We start from the raw sequence: 20,617 nt of genomic DNA on the forward strand, positions 1-20,617 counted from the left end.
CAACACCAACCTCTCCTCAACTCTTGTTAAATTGTGGGTGTAGTCCATCTCAATCTCTCTGCAGCAGTCTATTCCAGTTACTTCACTGGATGAAAGGTGGCCCAGGCCAGCTGCTTCACAACTGTTGCCTCGAGAGTGTCTTTTTGCTGTGGGCGTTAGAATCCGTGCTGGTAAAAGTCACAATGAAGCACTCTGTCCGCCCAGGCATTTGAAGATGCACATTAGAATGTGGGACCTGCATACCTTCTTATATGCAGCGGCACACTTTCTGCTGTGGGTTCAAATTAGCAAGTGTTTATTTGTTTATTGCTGCGTGACTGTGTTCAATGTCAAACTGTTCCTTGTCTTCTTTTCAGGTCCGGGTGCCTGCAGCTGTGGCGCGTAATGACAGCAGCAGGGCGCGTAATGACAGTAGCGGAGCCCGCTGCGTGGGTGAAGCAGACCAAAGTAAGTTTAATGATGGGGGAGTGGCAGAGGAGAAGGATTAAGCTCTGGCTTACTTCTGTGTCCTTTCTGCCTTACAGGAGCTGCGGGCATACCTTCCTGGTGCTGCGGATGAGAAGATTCAAGCACTGAATCCCAGCTGTGAAAACGGAGCTGTGAAGGGGTTGCGGTTCCTGAAGAGGTCGAGGTGAGTATCAAGTAAGTAGATTGCTGGGTTCCTGAAGCAAAAACTGGGTCCGTTGCACACGGACCATAGAAGGCAAGCGTTACACTGCCTCTCAGCCAAAGAAAACGCTAAGCACTGGGTGTAGCCCAGGGCGGGGCTTATATAGCCTTGGGCTCCACCCAGCACCACTAGACCACCAAGGATTTTGTGCTGCAGACCCACTGGGGGCCATCTTGGATCCTGCTGGGTGACCTGTCCCTGGGGCCATTTTGGAAGGGGCAACTGGTGGAAAATACAGGCAGAAGCCTATTCTGTGCAAGTTAACCACTCTTCTAGAGCAGATGCAGGTGTTATATGAAGGAAAGGGGAATATATTTAAGCATGGAGGATATGACTCCATTAGTACACCTGTGCAAACAGTTGCCAAAACATGCACCCAAGCTGAAAAAGTACAGTGCAGAATGGGTTAAAGTAACTGCGAACAAAATGTTTATTCCGTGGCCCCAGGGTGGATCGCTGTCTAAAGCGGTCCTACAGCACATGACGACATATTTGCACACCACATACAAAGGTAGAAAGTTAGATAAACGCCTAGCTAGTTTAGAGCTTTGGAAGATGTACCAAGAGGAGGAGGAGCCACCATAGATTGGATACTTAACATATGTACAGAGGGGGGTGAGATGCCTTCCGTGCCACCTGTCCCGTCTGAAACTAAAAGTCAGTAAGGATGAAGCGTTATACCCGCTAGGAGAGCTTAAAGCAGCCACGGGGTACAGCAACTCGGCATATGAGTCACCTACGCAAAGTAGTGACGAAAGCCCAGACAAAGACAGAGGAAGAGATATTTTATTTTTATTTTTATTTTTTTATTTGATATTTGATTTAGCTGTAAAAACAGCCTTTCAAAAAATCAGAAAAACAATACAATTCGAATATACAAAAATAATATCATCATACAAATAATACAAAGAAAGGTAAAAAAACATTAATAAAAATAGGGAAAATAAATACAAAATGAATGCAAACCAAAAGATACAAAAAAAACCATCATGCCATATTTCACCCATTACATAATAATACACTTCACCACTTTATAATTAAAAGAGGAGAGAAACAAAACATAACTCATTTAAAATCCTACCAAACCTCAATTAAATCAACCATATCTAAAACTAAGCAGTCACAGTCTGTACATCGTTCAAAAAAAATGTTAAGAGTCAACATTAACTCAAGACTGTATGGGCATGTAGATTTTGCTAAGGTCAATTACATCAGACTGTTCCCCCAGACTTAGCGATTGGATAAAACATTTCATCGCCATGTTAATTTTTGGAATTTGACTATTATATAAAATACTCCAAAGAGTTTCAGAGTCTTAAATTAGACACCCAACAAACATGTGTTTAAAGAAAATCACTTTTCTCTCTCTTAGGTCAGGGCATTCAACAATCAAATGTTTCAATGTATCCATCTGCAGTGGCACTTTACAAAATCTGCAATTACCATTCTATGTAGTTTTCCTCATAAATCGTACTTCATTGGTGAGACAGATGTTCAATCTGATTCTCAAATATCCTAGTCTGTTTTTAGGATCAGGATATCTTAGCAAATAATGTTCAGTATTATAAAGTTCTTTAATTCTATGTGCTTGCTTATTAAATATTCTCAATTTCATGCAGGAATTCCTGGTTTTGATCCAATTATTCAGCCACAGTTTTTTTCGTCTCTTTCAGGATTATTAATGAGGAGGTCATTCTCAATACCTGATTCCTCCATCGAGTAGACCGCTCGCTTTGACATCCGTGCAGAGCTTGCTAACGCAGGTTCGAATTCCGACAGGGCCAAACTCAGCCTTTCATCCTTCCGAGGTCGATAAATGAGCATCACACACCGTGGGTCACAATAAGCAGCGCTCAGATACCTGAGGGTTCGTAGCGCTATATAAATGCCAAATTATTATTATTATTATTTTATTTGTCTTATCCAGTCATGCCATTTACAAACTCTCTTGTTATCAGATTTCAGCATGTATTTTCCCATTATAAACATTACATTATTTATATCAGTCACCATCAAATACTTGCGGTACAATGAAAGAACTTTCCAACAGTAAATGGCATACAAAGATATTATGGCTAACTCATGACGAATCAAGCACATAGACACTGTTACTGGTACACCACATATTGTTTTCCAATATCGACCTTCCAATTTTAACCATGTTTGCTCAGGTATGATGTTTCTAGATTCAGCACCATATGTCAATATAGGAGTGACTTTTTGTTTGTAAAATATCATGGCCGGTGACAATGAAAATTTTCCATATTTGGCTAATATGATCTTTGTTTGAGCAATGCCAGTTCTATTCCTTTGCTTCACTTCTCTATGATACGGTATGTCATTTACATAATTACTGATTTGTAAACCTAGATATTTGTACTCAGAGACAACCTCAATGATAACATTTTGTATTAACCATGTTTTTATGAGGTTCTTTTTAAGGCCCATAATCATTATTTTACATTTATCTTGGTTTATTTTTAGCAAATTAGCATCCGCAAATTGGGTCAGTGCTGATAACAAAGCAAGCAATCCCCTGGAAGTCTTAGCCAGTAGAACCAAGTCATTGTTGTAGAACAACCAGGGGATTGCTTGACTCCCAATGCGTGGGGCATCTGAGACAATCAACCCAAATATATGCCGTACATGGGAAATAAAAAAATTAAACAATGTACTAGCCAGTATGCATCCTTGCTTTAAGCCTCGAAATGTTTGAATTGGGTTCGACAATGTGCCATCCAATGCCTAATTTGAACTGTTGTATTAGTGTGTAGTTAATTTATCCAAAAGACCAAATAAGGAGGACAATTTGCCATTATCGGTTTCCTAATAAGTAGTTTTCGACAGACTGAATCGAATGCAGCCTGGAAGTCAATGAATGCCAGGAATACCGGCTGTTCCTGCGATTGTTCTTGTCGCTTAATGATCTCTAGGATATGTAGATTGATGGCAGTATCCCTTCCAGGCAAAAAAAACAGTTCGATTAGGGTCTCTCATTTTAGTAATATTTAGCCAATGATTTAGGTCTTTGAGTAACAATCTTGCAAATAATTTGCTGGGTATATCTAACAAAGAGATAGGTCTATAATTTGATGGATTAGAATTCAAACCTTTTTTATAGATCAGTATGGTAATTGACTTCCTCCAAGATGAAGGAATACAACCCGATCTCAATATTTGTTTAAATACAGTGACAGAAATCTGGGCCCATGCAGAGGGATTTTTTTTGAACATGTGATTAGACAGGCGATCAGGGGCAGGAGCCCTAGAAGTTGATAGTTTTGATATATAAAACAAGATATCATCAACATCAAATTCAAGGTCCTCCTTGTGTCTGTCAACGTTAGTAATGTTAGACATCTTAACATCTGTATCAGCATATAGAGTTTTATAATATGCTGCCCATACCTCCTGAGGAATAGGGTTCATTTGATACACTAGTTGCACTTTACACTGTGACTCTTTTAGAAGTGTCCATATTTTGGCCGAGCTCTTGGAATATAGTGTCTCTAGCATTTTTTCCGCATCTTGTTGGTACAGTTGGGCATGTCTAGCATTCAGCCAATTTTTATATTTACATTTAAGCGTCTTAAATTGAGACACTTGTTCATTCAAGTCCAGTTTTAGCAGCAGTCTTTTATCATTTATATATTGGGATTTGGGCAAGCCAACCTCATTGTTGTAAACATGGAGCATTTTCGGCCCTGTTCTATTTGCTAGATTCTTTTGTCTTGCAAAAATTTGCAACTCTTCAACATATGAGGATCCATTTTCCAGACAAGATGACTTAAGGTGTGCATAAGTCTCAATTAGATTATGATTCAAAGTTTCTAAGATTGTCGAAGTCCCAAAAAATCTATTTTGTGTACTATTCAAGGTCATGTTACAAGCTACAGAAACATCAAACTTTTTCCCATTAGAACACATTGGCCCTCATTACGACCCTGGCGGAAAGTAACTGACCTGACCGCCATAGCGTAAATAGCGTTTCCGCCATTGCACGATGGAGTAAAGTGCGGCTAATTCCGACCCATCGGGCACGAGCATTACGCCATGGCGGAAGTGCAAAGTCCGCGATGGCGGAAATGTCCCCAAAACGCCCCTCACCGCCGTCGTACGGCGCCCTAGGTGCAATTCCGCCACCCATCATAGCGGTCACCGTAATGAGCGGTAATCGCAAAATACGGTGACCGTAAATATACGGAAACGGAAGTAAAAACATGGGGCCGGAACGGGAAACAGCACGCCGTACACCTATAAAATCAGAATCCCAACACAACCATTAAAAATCCGACCCTGAGACACATCCCAACCCGTTAGCCACCCTAGTAAAAACAATCGAAATGGGAAAAGTTGCCAAAAAAGCGTGCGACCGCAAGCGGCAGGTCCACTTCTCCCATGAGGAACTCACCGTGCTCACAGAGACCCTCCAGGAGAATGCTGCCGTCGTCTTCTCGACGCAAATGACCAGGACGGCACTTGCGAACAAGAAGGCCATATGGGCCCTGGTGGCACAGCGGGTAAGTGCGGTGGGGACCGCACCCCGCAACCCACAGCAATGCAGAAAGCGATGGGACGACTTGCGGATACGCGTACGGAGCATACTATCAGCCAACCGTAACATTGCCACAGCTACCGGGGGAGGATCGGAATCACCCATCAAGTTGACCCCCTGGGAAGAAATCTGTGCCTCCACCATTGGAATGGAGAGTATAGAGGGAGTCGGAGGGATGGAGAAAGGAGTGCAGACATCCGAAGAATCAGGTAGGTGGGCCAAATAAAACAATGCTAAATCCACAATGTCCAATCATGTGAAGTACCATGTGTCCACATAGTGCAACAGAAACACATGTCCAGGAGAACGTCCACATACATTGGCCTGATAGCGCACTTTAAAACTCACATTAAATACATAAATAATTAAAAATCCTAAAAACACCCTCTACACGTGCAGCATGCACACCCTAACTGCAGGCTGCAAAACAACTGCATCCTCAATCCACACAAAAATGAAACCACCTCCAAGGCCCTGACCCAAACCACCCTCAGGTACCACCCCAATGCATGTGATACATTGCCATTCCAATTTCCACAGACCCATAAATAACGCTCGCCCTCCTTTACTCCACCAGAGGGTCCGATTCAAACGACGAGCTCCAGGACACCCCTACCAGCACACCTGCAAAGAGGGCCAAGACCAACGGCCAAAGACCCTCCACCTCAGCTGCACGGATCAAGACACGGCAGCAGCACAAATCAAGTGGCAGCACACAGGAGGGGACTTCAACAGGCACCCCAGCAGCCAGCATGCCCACAACAGCAGCACCACAGGTCCCCCCAATGGATGCCACAGAAGGCACTGCTTCTGGTGGCAGCAGCACCATAGGTGACACTGCATTAATGGCAGCATGCTCCGACACAGAAAACGGTGCTGTCGATGTAGGACCCATCCATGACCTGTCTCAATCCCCCTGTTTGTTTCATCCCGTACACCATGAGGATACCACGCAGGGGCACCCACAAGACGACGACTGGCCATCCCCCACAAGCCCTGTGGCAAGGCAACATGAGGTCATCAGCCCCTCTGTGACACCGCCGCAAATGGCCATGGCCCAGCAGAGGCAACAGTCCCTCGACCAGGTGATCGTGCAACAGCAGCAACTGGCCACGCTCCTCAAGGAGCATGCTGATGAATGTGGGGGTACCAAGGCAGTCATAGAAACATCTACTGAGACACTTAGGGCACAAATGGAGAGAAGTACAGAGACACTAAGGGTACAAATGGAGAGAAGCACCGAGAGCCTGAGGGTACAAATGGAGAGAAGCACCGAGAGCCTGAGGGGGGAACTGCATGCGACGTCCAAAGACGTATGTGGTGAACTTGCCGCTGTGCGCCGTGTGCTCACTGAGCTCTCACAAACCCTTAGGGACATGCATGGACGTGAGCAGGCAGAGACATCATCCGTTGCAAGTTCCGTCCAGGGCAGCCCCCAAAGTAGATCTGGGAGGAACCTGCGCTCCACAGGCAGGGGTGCCCCTGATACCCGGAGAGGGGGCTTGCAATAGCGTCTGCCCACTGACAATGAGCATCTTTGGACACTGGTGTTCGGGGGGGAGGTAGGAGGGTGGAGGGGGGTGTTGGGCTTTCTTGGGTGGCGGGTCGATGGGGTGTGTAATATAATTTCACATATGCTATAAACATTACATAATCACCCAATGAGATGTGTGGACATTGATCTTTGTGTACGAGGCCTTTATAGGCGTACATTCCACATTGTGCATGTTCCAGACACACACAGTGCCACAAGTCCCGTGTCCATGTATCAGCCACCAGGCGTGAGTGCTAGAAGCATGAATCTATGATATTCTGTCGAATTTCACGGGCCTCCTGTGCCTCGCGGACTCCTTGAGGTGCTGCCACATCCCCACCCTCATCATGACCATCTTCAGGTGCTTGCAGTTCTGCGTCAGGGGGCATGGGCACATTTCTACGTACGCACATGTTGTGTAGCATGACACATGCCATGACCATCTTTGCAACCTTCTCATGGCGGTACAGGAGTGCCCCGCCAGACCTGCTGAGGCAGCGGAAACGACCCTTCAGTAGGCCGAATGCCTGTTCAATGACTACACGGGTACGTGAGTGGGCATGGTTGTAGTCCTCCTCATGCTGGTTCTGTGGGTTCCGGAGTGGTGTAAGGAGCCATCTCTTCAGTGGATACCCGGCATCACCTGTATGTGGACAATAAAGGATGTTTGTGGAATGACATTGCTACGTACGCATCCCCCCCCTTCCTGCCAGGTCATTGCCGCATCACATACCCCACATTATCATGCATGAAATGAGACTCACCGAGTAGCCAGGATCTGTTCCCTGCGTGTCGCTCCATGTAGCGTGGTATTGTAGAGTTCCTCAAGACCATAGAATCATGGGTTGATCCAGGAAATCGGGCACAACAATCTGTAAAGATCCTGTTGGAGTCACACACCATCTGTACATTAAGAGAATGATATTGTTTCTGGTTGCGGTACTGGGCCTCCATGGCATGTGGGACAACCAATTCCACATAGGTGCAGTCGATGGCACCAATGCAACCCGGTATGCCGGCCAGTGCATGGAATCCAACTTTTGTGTTAGTAATGTCATGCTCCGAGCGTGGTACAGAGATGTAGTCGTCTGCGTGCTTCAGGAGGGCATCGAGCCCTTGCGATAGTGTCCGTGAGAACAGTGGCTGTGAAATGCCATGCAACTGTCCGACTGTGTGCTGGTAGGTGCCTGTGGCCAGGAAGTGGAGTACAGACACCACCTTCAGTAGGGGTGGGATGGCGGTTGGGCTATCTATCATGCTGACAAGGTCAGCGTGTGTCATGTTCACAATGGCGGTTATGGTGTCCCCGTCCAAACGGTAGAGGGTGTGGATCTGCTCAGCAGTGAGGTTGAACGGATGAGCTCGGAGGCGTGGGATTGCGGGCTGCCTGCGTGGTGGTAGTGGCTGTGCTGGTGGCCCTTGCTGGCCCTGCCTTGCCCTCCTCCTCCTCCTGCGTCTCCTCTGTGCGGCCGGTTGTTGTAGTAGTTAGTGTTCGTCTTCTTCTTGAAGTTGTAGTACTTGCAGTGCTATCAGGTCCCCCAGGGCCAACATCGCTAGTCCTGCCGGTAGCATTTTGGAGTGGGTGTGGTTGTGGGAGGGGGTTGGGTGTGCAATTTATGTGTTTTCAGGCTGTATAGCCTCCACCTGTGGTGATTCATTCCACCTGTGCCAGCTGCAATCCCCTTTGGACGAGCACTGTACCGAGGTTCACCGACGGGCGGGGCGTCCCATTTGTGAGTGAAGCCAGTTGCCATTTTCACACACTGCCGCACTACATGGATGAATTTGTGATTTCAAGCGGTCACAGATGCCTTATCGACGTGATGTTGCAAATGAGGAATTCGAAGGACAGCGCTTTCGGTTTTCAGCTAGCGGCGAGGAGACGCCCACAGGTCTGACTGCAAATATAACGTTCTATTGTTTAATGTCCTTGGGACAGGGGCCATGGCGAGAATGCAATGATTGATATGAATAGTATGGGATGCGCAATAGCGTAGTGGACGATAAGGCAGGACGTTCCCAAATACATGTTACTTCACAACACTAGGATTCCGGGCTGGAGCACAGTGGATTTTGCAGACTGCATTACGCACAGACTCAATGGAAGTTTCAAATGTGATGTGAGTAAATGATCAGGCGTTTTCATACCGGGATGAGGGAATGATGTATGGATGCATGGACAGATGATTTAATTGAGAGTTTGCCATGTACATGGCTTTTCGGGATCTATCCCCTTCCCCTGCGCTATGTGATGCAGAGCTGCCATAGTGAGACCATCGTCTATCTGCCCTTGTTGAACCCTCCCTGTCTCGACGCGCCTTCAAACACTTGTGTCTATGCACGTTACGAATCCCATCTAATGGATTCTGTCTTAACAGACGCATGCACACAAACACTCGTTTGTAATAGTGTTTTCACCTCGATTTATATAGTTATGATTCGCAAGTGATTTTTGGGTGGAAATAATCCTTTTGAGTGGGCTAGCATGCATATGGCTGTGGATTTAGTGTGATCATTGAAGTGAGTAATACAAATGAAGTTCTGATGCCCATGCTATTCTTTTTCATTTCATTTGGGTGACAGGTATCTCCTCCCCTTTTGCCGCTGCCATCTGTATGCCACTCCTGCAGATGGCTTTTACTCCCGACACCTGCTGCTTCGAGTTAATCAGTGGAGCACCATTACGATCTTATGGGACGATCACCAATGGGCCACATGCCCTTACGCAGTACTAGTGGCTAGGAGCTACATATCAGCCTTTCAGCTGGACTAGTGCCTACCTAATGGGACGGCCCTGCGGTTCTCGGCGCTTCCATGTTGCCTTTTTGAACGTGAATGTAGCCCCTGTGTACCATGAAGGAACAGGGCGTCACGCAAGGAGAAGCTGGTCATTTATTGCGGATGCAGCCCACAGTAATGAAAAATATATTGGAGTTTATGACCTAATAGCTGTATGGACTTGGTGAATTTGATGTGCATTAAAATTTGATTCTGATTTCAACCGTGTAGCGTTATTCTTTGCAAGTAATGTAGCATATTCCTATTTGTGGAGCGGTGTATTGTGAGGAGATCTGCATTGGGTTCCGGCTTCTGAGTATAGTTGCGTGGTACTGTACTGGCCGCGTTTGCCTACGAAGCCCAGTAAGGTCAGGGATGGGGCCTGCCATTATGACTGTTTTAATGATGTCATGCTCAGGGGCGGGGGATTAGCTTTTGTGTAACAGATGCCGGTCAGCCAGGTGGATTGGTGGAATGATGTGATTATCAGAAAATGGCTGGTCACAGGTGCCTGTGTTTGCGTGCGTTTCTTGGAGGGAGACTGAGGTCATGTCCATTGGAATAGCTTCTGTATTCGTGCCATCTGTGCCCTGCAGCTCCCATTGGCCCCTCTTGAGATGAGCCTGGCTGCTCAGTCACTCTGCCAACTTGTGTGGTACATGCTTATGCTGATGGTTGGTTTGTTTACTGGCAAGAGTACAGGGCTGGTGCAGTCTCCCTCAGGATACTGCTTTGAATGTTGCCTTACACTGGTGTCAAGCGATGGGGGCCTGTTGTTGTTTTGTCTCATGTTTCAGTTCATATTGCTGTACTTGAACCTTCACGTGCCTGTGCTGCATCAGTACGGCAATGGTGCCATGCCAAATATGGATGGCCACTCACAAGGCACTTGGAGCCCCTACATTCATTTGTTCGTTGGCATGCATGGGTGACTTGTGCATTTCACTGGTTGCATTGTGTAACTTCATTGCACCTACGAGGTGTTGTGCAATGTGGGCAGGGAGTGGTGTACAGGCACTCAGTAGGGCCATTTACGGTTGGTTCGCGATGCCGTAATTCTCACCATGGCGGAATGGTACTTTCCGCCATGCTTGATGGCGTTAAGTGAATGTCCGCTAGGGTCAGCATTCGCGTACCGTTGCGCCATGGTGGTAATTACGGTTTTGCATGGCGCGCGTGCGCGTACTTGGTGCAGTTTGCGTTGGCGTTCACTACGGTGTCGCTGATGGCATCGTACTTTACGGTGACGGGTCATAATCGCACCGAGCGGTATTCGATGGCGGTGTTGCATTTCCGCCATCGTTTTTCGATTTCCGCCAGGGTCGTAATGAGGGCCATTAACTCTTGAAAGGTTTGGATGTCATGGTCACTTTTATCTTGATAGATTATCTGGAACTCGGATGTCATGATAAAGAGTCCCTTATCTACAAAAGTATAATTAATAAAAGCAGATTGGACTCCTCTATGCCACGTAGGATGAGGCGGAGTATCACCTTTTTTGGCACCGTTTAATCTCAATAAATGTTGTTCATTCATGAATGAGTTCCATCTTTTGGCAGCCGGGGTAAGATCCTTTCCCATTTGGTCATAGCAAGTTACATTCAAATCACCTGTAATTATTAGATGTTCACAACTTGAATCAAGAAGTGTTAAGTTCAACAACTCCTCTAATGCCTCAAAAAAATGGTTGTCAGTAATTGCCTCATGGTTCCAGTAAATGTTTATTAGACCAATAGTCGTCAAGTTCATTTTTATTTTCACCATTTGTAGAAAACTATTCGGAGACAGTCACGGTTCCAGTTGAATGTAAGGAGATGTTTTTACAGCCACCATGAGACCAGCCATAGGTCTCCCTCTTACTGGTACAATGGCTGGAGTCAATAACACAATATGTTTGTCCCATGTAGGCGGAGCTAACAACCATATTTCCTGAAAGGCTAGTATGTCGTATTTCCATAACAAATTATCTTTAGAAGGGGTTAAATGTTTAAATCCTCTAGTATTCCATGAGGCTAAGGAGCAAGAAGTTACAGCATGGTTTAGATAGTAATTATTCAGTCTAGAATCCTTTCCATCACCCCTTTGGCCACCCTCGGCTGGTACACACATCTGCTGGTTTGCGGCACGATTTTTGATATTACCACAAGATTTTGATAAGTATTGATTTCCTAACATCGGGACATATTGATGGTCCAGAGAGGAATGATTCAATAGCACAAAACCCAGCTCATACAAATCTGCTCTGGCCTGCCACATTGAATTTTTGACAAATCCTGATTTCATCCACAATTTAACCACTGGAAGGTTGTGTTCCTGTACAAATTCTATCTGGTCTATATCTCCTGAGCATATTCCCACTAAAGCAGGTACATCAGCAAGTATATTCATCACAGATTGTCTGTTTAAATCAAAACTGTGAAAGGGATGTGGACGGCACTATAATGTCAAATGGTTAAGTCCTTGATTCTTCAGCATTTGTTTTTGACCCCAAGTTGATGCAGAAATTCCCTTGGTTTGTTTTTGGGGTTGCAATTATTTAGGACTATTTATCAGAGAAGTTCGACAAATTTCACTTGTATTCATTCGCCTGTGGAGAAAACTCTTGTTTATTTGCTTGAAAATGTAATCTCTTAAGCGATTGTTCAATTTCACCTCTCCAATCATTCATCGATAAATGGATTTTTCCATTGGGCTCAGCAGCGTCCAACCGCACCCCCTCCCCTTGCATTCTGTTGTCAAACTGCACGTTCTGTATTAAGTCAGTCACCCTTACTTCACTTGGGAGTGTCTGACTATCTTGCCGTGCAGATATATTTTGAGGTATCATCGCCTTTTGCTCCTCACTCAGCAAAATCAAACTATCCAAAGGCTCATACGCCATTGGTTTACTTGCAGACTCACGAGCTTGTGCTGCTTTTAATAAGTGTACATTTCTGTATTAATTGGCAATGGCAGTATGGGCAGCAGCAGCTGCAGACTTTGGCATAGTTAAAGTTTGAAGAAAATGGCGTGTTACTGTAATTTTCGAATTTGCCATGCTCTTAACATTTTTTGTTTTTTTAATGTTAGCATTTGAAGGTCGAGTTGTTGAATTTTAATTTTTCCTCTCAAAGATGTTGTACGTGGGCGTATTACTACCCTCAGGCACTTCATCATAGTCTTGGTCCACCATCGTCTTTTGATTTTCTAATTCGGGCTTCCCCTCGGATGCTCAAGGTTTTTAGATTTTGCTTTTTTTTAGTACACACCTTTTATCCAATTTGCATTGTTCAATCGGATCCTTCGTTATATTAGCGGATGACAATTGCATGGCCTTTACTTTCGCACTCTCTTCAATTATGGAGTTGCCTATAATGCCAGTTAAAGGAGTGGTCTTGTTCTTAGTTATATGTTGTAAAATTTACTGTTGATTTTGCGTACAATCTATTAGCAAGACCTCATCATGGTCTATTACTAATTCAATTTTGTTAAGGTCATCAATTGAACCAGTATTATTCTTTGCTTTGTGCTGCTTCTCACAACATTGACTCTGCACCTGTTTAGAGTGTATCTCTTTCATTAGTTGCACTAAGGTTGTATGTTGGGCATTCATTTTGGTATCAAGAGTATCATATAATCGAGTTAATGAAAACAGAGCGGCATTCATTGTTTGAAGCAACGTTGCAAGCCCTATTACCAAATGCCCCCAATCAGGTTGAGGCCTATCTATAGGGGCTGAATAATTTTATCGCAGGCTCGGTTGAATAAATTAGCAAGATAGAGCAGAGGAGTTATTAGCTGTGGGGGAGAACATCATCGGCGATTGTGACAGCTCTCGCATACAAGGGTTCACATCCTGGTTTTCGGTATTAATATTACCATTTTTAAGAGAGCACAGGACATTACTTTTCAGAGAGTTCTCTGCATCATTTAAATCTATCACGTCACTCTCTTGGGTGTACGAAGGTAAGACATTTCCCAGCGTTTGCTTGTTTTGGTTGCCATTTCCTATGCGAGCTAACAGCCCTTGTTCTGTATCATTGCAAGAGCCTATAACTCCCGTCCCTACAGGGGCCGGCTGTTGAGAAATTATATGAAGGGCACCAGCCGCAACAAGAGAATCCGGGGGAGTATTCATAATAGCAATTAACTTATTATTAGCATCTAAATTAAGTCACGGCTCAGCCGCCATTCGTCCGATAGAAGAACACGAAAGCGGAAGGCACGAAGGCGGAAGGGTCAGCAACTACCGCTCTTTTCCCGTTGCACCTTTCCCACCAAGAGCACAAAACTTCCTAATATCGGCCATCGCTGAGCAGCCACGGTAGTTATTTGCTGATTTGGATGTTCTTGCTAATTGAATCGTTCGTGAAGACGATTTAGGTGTATGAACCACCTCTTTAGCACACGCTGTAATGTCTGCCCCAGTAGGCATGCCCGACTTTAGCGTTAACACCATTTCACTGTCACAGGAATGATTTTTAAACTCAAGGACAAGTTAGGTTTTTCTATAAAGTAAATAAACACAGAAAAAAGAATTTTGATAATTTACCCCACCCCACGACCCGCTGCCAGCTGACAGCCGACAGGCACTTCTAAAGCACTTCACCAATGCGTGCGGCCTGTGCTTTAAGAAGAGTTCTGGGAAAGTGGGAGGGGCTTAATATCCAAATCACGAGGTAGTTTGAAACCACGTGTTATAGGCAGTCCTTGATTCCACCAGTCACTCCAGCCACGACAGGCACTTCCAAAGCACTTCACCAATGCATGCGTGCCAATGTGCTAAGAAGAGTTCTGGGAAAGTGGGAGGGGCGTAATGTCCAAATCACGAGGTAGTTTGAAAACACATGTTATAGGCAGTCCTTGATTCCACCAGTCACTCCAGCCACGACCCATGAGCGGAAGAGATATCGCCTCCAAGGTCCCAAGGTCCCAAGGGACACGAAAATGAGAGGCAAGACCATGCACAAGCAAGTACATCTCCCGATACAGAGAGAGAAGGCAATAGATGGAAAGAAAATGAGAATAGAACTGATGAGATAGCATTTGCACAGAACGAATGGATGGGAGGTCAGATTCTATTGAAACTCGATGGTAAAAGCATTGATGACGCGAATCGAAAAGAGAAGTTAGACAATGTATGGAGAACGGAGAAGTAACAGGAAAGAGATGAAAAAATTGTGAAAAAAGATAGGCAGAGACGAGAGCAGTTATATCGCGAAGAGCAAAAAAGACAACAAGATCATAAACAGAGGGCATCTAATGATCAAGACAGACAGGAATGAAGGCGAATAGAAGATGAGCAAAAGATACGGGAGTTAAGAATAAAGAGACGAAGGGATGAGGAAATACAAAGGCAAATGAACGTAGAAATGCAAAGTAAGAGGAAGAAGATAGGGTCAGCAAGGAAGTGAGGAGGTGCAGATAATTCAATGACAACATAGAACGTAAGCAGAGACAGAGGGCACACGATCTTCAATATCTGGAAAGAGAGGTTAAAAAACCTGGTCCAGTAGTAGAGTGGGAAGACATCGAAGAATTCTTTCCTGAGTATGATTCAGTACCATGCATGTCTAGGATAAATATTGAGGATGACTTCGACACCAGAAGCATCGGAGAGACAATTGATAGAATATATGATACGATGGGGCTTGAACAAGTACCCCAAGGGGAAGGGGAGGACAAGTGCCTGGAGAGCACTCAGCTTTATGATGCTGAGGACGTCTCCCTAAATAGTAAGAATAGAGAGCTATCGCTAGATAGGTTGGAAATCAGTAAGAACAAGGAAGATGAGAGAAGTTGCACAAGTTGGGCACAGATAATGTCAGATGCAAAAAGAGAAGAATATGAGGAAAAGGAAGACGCGAAAGACGCTTCTCAAGGGGAAGGGGAATAAGATGGTCGGATTCTAGTGTGTCTGCACCAAGGGCATCGGAATCAGCCACACAGTCAGGCCAACGCGAAGAAATATTGTACAGTCGGAGGGGGGTGTCTCCACCACCCTATGTGAGCCAACTGAAGACATTACCAGGTAATAATAATAATAATAATAATAATAATAATAATAATAATAATAATAATAAGGTAGGCGGCGATGCGAGAATATCACTCCTGCAGTAGATAGAAAAACAATGAGAGAAGAGAGAGAGGACTATGCATCCCAATTTCCGTTGCTCGAGAAAGGAGGAGCGAGACCACAGTATTGTGAACATTGTGAACAATGGGATAAGAGTTAACGACTGGTGATGGGGGAAGATGATTCACGCAAAATGGGACAAAATTGTATATGGACTAGGATAGCTCACTGGGAAACCTGATGTGTTCTATCCCATCAGTGACACCAGACCCTCACCAGGAACCAAGGGTGGATGTCGTTATAGGGGTTATAGAATATTTCTTCTTAGTTGACTAGTTGACACGGGTGCGACACGCTCGTGCATTCGTGAAGGCAAGTTTCCCTTGTCCGGCGATGCTATAAACACTCAGGGCTTCACAGGAGCAACAAGTTGTGTTCCTTTTATAGACACACTTCCAGTCTCTATAGGAGAATGTGACATGAATGTGCCACTGTTATATTCAAGGCAAACCCCAGTAAATATATTGGGAGGAGACCTAATGACAAAGTTAAACATGACAATCTCATTTACGGAGTAGGGCATAGTATGCTCGACTACAAGAATGCACTATTTGAATGTATGCAAGATGACTAGAGCATACGCAGGACACACAGCCATGAGCGCTATCCCATTGGAGCCAGAAATATTTGCATACGGAGTACGGGTGCTGATGCATGGCTACCAGGCCTTGCAGACAAAACCATGAGGACCTCAGATGAGTTTCTATTTAGGCCAAGAATACCTATGCACGAGGAGACGGGACAAGTATTTCCCTTGATGATGCACACAGCCATAGAGCGAGGGAAAATGTCTTTGATCGATGGTTGTGATTATAAAGGCCGACAATGGTGCACAGTTATCACCATTGAAGAAGGGTACAGTCTGACTGACGTCATGGATGACGATCTGTTCGATGAACGAACAGACGCTGAAGAAATAACAGTTGCAGTGAATCTCACTTTTTGGGCGAAGATTATCAAAAGAGAAGTGCCACAGAGAATGATGTTGGCACAGAACCGTTCTGAATATTTCCAGGTCAATATGCCCCAGGTGCCTGTCTCAGTATGGAACACAGGCTCCTATGACGTAGGCTTATTGAAAGGAGTAGGAGAAGTCAAAATTAAAGTTAAGCCAGGAGCTATTTTACCAAAGGTACGACAGTATGCCATGTCTAGGGAGGCAGATGAGGTAATTTTCAAGACAATTTCGGCTATGATGGAACAGGGCATCTTAGTGACGTCAGAGTCGTCATGCAATACTGCAGTTTATCCTGTCAAGAAATCAAAGGGAGGGTCTTGGAGGCTAATTCAAGATCTACGCCCGATAAACGATATTGTAGAAGCCGAGTTCCCTTCAGTCCCGAACCCGGCCACAATCCTATGTAATATACCTGTTGAAGCAAAATATTTCAATATTTCACGGTGATTAACTTGAAAAATGCATTTTGCTCAATCCCATTGCATCGAGACTTACAAGATCTGACATCATTTACCTTCAGACAGATGCGTCTGAAAAGCACAAGGTTACCCCAGGGGTACTGTGAGTCTCCCTCAATTTTCAATAGAGTCCTACAGATGGACTTAAGCAATATAGCGTTAGAGAGTGTTGTCTTGCAATATGTAGATGACATCTTAATTTGCAGCACCACAGAGGAAAAGTGCAGACACGATTCTATTCAGCTATTGCCTATAATGGCTGAGAAAGGATATAAAGTGGACAAAGAAAAGTTACAATATTGTCAACAAGAAGTGTTGTATATAGGGCAGCTGATCTTACAAGAGGGGAAAAGAGTTACCCCGGAAAGGGCTGAAGCCATACTGAACACCGCCAAGCCACACACGATAAAACAGATGCAGAGCTTTCTAGGTCTTTGCAATCATGTCAGAGCTCGGGTCTTTGATTACAGCTCATTTATCAATCCCTTGTTACCGGCCCTAAAGAAGGCACAGGTGATGAAAGAAAAGATCGTTTGGTCCGAGAACATGGACAAAGGCTTTACTGAACTCAAGAAAGCCATTTGCACGGCGCCAGATTTAGGAATTCCCAATTATGCAGAGGAATTCTACCTGTTCTCACACATGAATGGCAGCATCATGACGGCAGTACTCACATAGAGAACCACATTGCGGTACAAGCCCCTGGCATATTAAAGTGGGAATTTGGACCCAGTGATGAGAGGCCACCTCCATTGAGAACAAAGTTTAGCTGCCACAGCGTTCGCCATCGACAAAGCGACAACCATTGTGATGGGATTCTCAATGACGTACGTTGAGCACGCGCTATTTGCCATTCTAGAGAAGCCAAAGGGCACGTTGACATCTCAGAGAGCTTCTGCTTATGAAGTGATCATATCAAACCCGTCGATTAAGATCGTTCGATGCAAGATAGTAAACCCAGCTATGTTTATAGCAGAGCCAGTCACTGAAGGAGAGCCAATACATGACTGTGCAAACTATGAAGAGTTTTATGATGAGATTCCCAGAGTGAAAGAAAATACATTGGCAGGAGGATTAATTGTCTTCGTTGTCGGTTCCTCAAGAATCGATCAAAACGATGGGCAAAAATATACAGGCGCTGCTGTGATGAAGCACACGGCAAATGGAGAGTTTTGAATGCTCCTTAGTGCACAATTACCATCTCACTATTCGGCACAGGCTGCAGAATTATTGCTGTTGATATTCGCAATTGTGAATCACGCAGACCAGGCAGTGACAGTGTACAGTGACTCCGCCTATGTGACATCAACAGTGCACGCAGGCCTAGCGCACTGGAAGAGGAGGGGCTACCTCCGAGCGGACGGAACGCCAGTGCAACACGCAGCCTTATTGGACAGGCTCATCAAGGCCCATCAAGTGGGCATAGCGGTCGTGAAATGCGCCACGCACACGAAGGGGACAGATTTTATCTCACGAGAAAATCAAGCAGCAGACACAGAGGATAAGCGTATCGTGTCCAAGGGTGAACCCATAATGGATATAGAAATAACTGATGTAAACGAGAGCTATAATAACATGGGGCAAACCCAGTTAATGGAACTCCAAGGGGAGGTACCACAGGAAGAGAAGAATCTCTGGAAGCGGCGAGGGTGTTCTTTAAACCCCTCCGAAAGCTTGTGGTGACAAGACAGCACTGGTAAACCAGTAATGCCTATAGCCCTGTTAAAATTAGCACTGGAGTAGTTACTCTATCCAGCACACATGACAAAAGAGAATCTTGCGGCAACGCTCGCTGAAGACTGGTTTATACCAAACTTAGCAGAGCACGTTGCATTTTTTATGATGAACTGTATGATCTGCCAGCAGTTCACGGCTGGGCACACACTAAAAGTAATTAGAGGAGTCATCCCAAGGCCCAATGGACTTTTTCAGCACCTGCATGTCGATTACGTCAATATGATTCAAGTATTAATGGCTACAGGTATCTAATTTTTGTGGTGTGTCCATTCTCTAGATGGATAGAAGCAGGTCCATGTAAACACCCAGACTCTACCTGTGCGGCCACATTTCTGGTGAGAGAGGTATTTCCCAGGTGTGGAGTTTGTGAAGTCATGAGATCAGATAATGGGGCTCACTTTGTCAACCAGGTTTTTGAACAGATTAGCTTGTCGCTTGGTATAAAGCACACGTTTTCGTCGTCGTATCATCTTCAATGTAATGGGATCTGTGAGAAGCTCAACGGTTTGTTAAAGGAAAGGATAGCCAAATTGAAGCTTACTCTAAAGAAAGGATAGCTTCACTGCCTTCCACTGGCACTGAATGCACTCAGAAACCAACCTGGTTCTGACCATCACCTTACGCCACATGAAATAGCAACAGGAAGAAGGATGCACACTCCCCTGACACCCCGAGGCAGAGCTAGATGTGATGCCCAGCCGACAAGTGAAATTTTAGGGTCTGAAATGGAAAATTACTTGAACTGCATGACATCTTGCCTTACTGTAATTGCAGGCCAGCTGCAGCTACGACGAAAAGGGTGCAGGGCAGCACAGAGCACAGAAGGAGATGCTACTGCAGACACAGCTCAGAGTCTCTGTGTTCCTTCAACCTTCCCTGGAGACACCGTCCTGGTGAGGAATCACACAAGGAAAAAGTGGGACGAGCCAAGGTTCAATGGACCGTTCACAATTGAAGACATTACTCCATCTGCAGTCAAGCTACAAGGAAGAAGAACTTGGATTTTCCTGTGTGATATCAATCCATACGTCAGAGAAATCCCCCTGCCTGCACCCCACCGTGAAGAGACTACAGACAACAGGGATGAACCACAGCACGTGCAGATGATATCCATGACGAGGAAAAAGGACGCACCACCAACAGCACAGCAAAGACAAAGAACTGTTGTGCAAATTTGTGGCTTAAAAATGGACATTCCTCTGAGCAAAAAGAGAAGAGGATAAGGACATAAAAAATATGGACACTCTGTGCATCCTAGTTGCAGGATGAAGGAGAGAAGTGCATATGTAAGCCACAACGTAGATTATTGACTTTGAACTTTAGACTGAGGCACACTGAAGCCCTGAGAAGAAAAGAATATGTCAAATTTCAATCGCAGACACACAAGTTGGAATAAAATACAGTATCCAGACTCATTCAAGACAGGAACATTGTTTGGACTCACAAATGGCATCCAACAGTTGCGACATCACTAAATAAGCTTTGAACTACTTTGACCTAGTCTTGAGGTCACACCCATCACTAGTGCGAAGGCTCACTAGCATACCCGAATTTCTGCAAGATCCTCAAAACAACAAGACTATAAGAAGGCTGCTCACCGTGATTGCCAAGCAGTTCTTCCTACTTCCCGAATACAGAGACGAAAAAACAAATCTCCCAAGCAGAAGACGAAGCGAATACACTCATCAACGTGATATTTTATCGTCTAATTGAAGAGCACCCAAACGTTGGCGGAAGACACACTGATGTATTAACATTTCTTTGAGATCCAGCAAACACAGAAAGCTTCAGCACAATTTTGAACACCATCAT

The sequence above is a fragment of the Ambystoma mexicanum genome, chromosome 1q (assembly GCF_040938575.1).
Source record: "Ambystoma mexicanum isolate Mex_15411 chromosome 1q, UKY_AmexF1_1, whole genome shotgun sequence".
NCBI lineage: Eukaryota > Metazoa > Chordata > Amphibia > Caudata > Ambystomatidae > Ambystoma > Ambystoma mexicanum.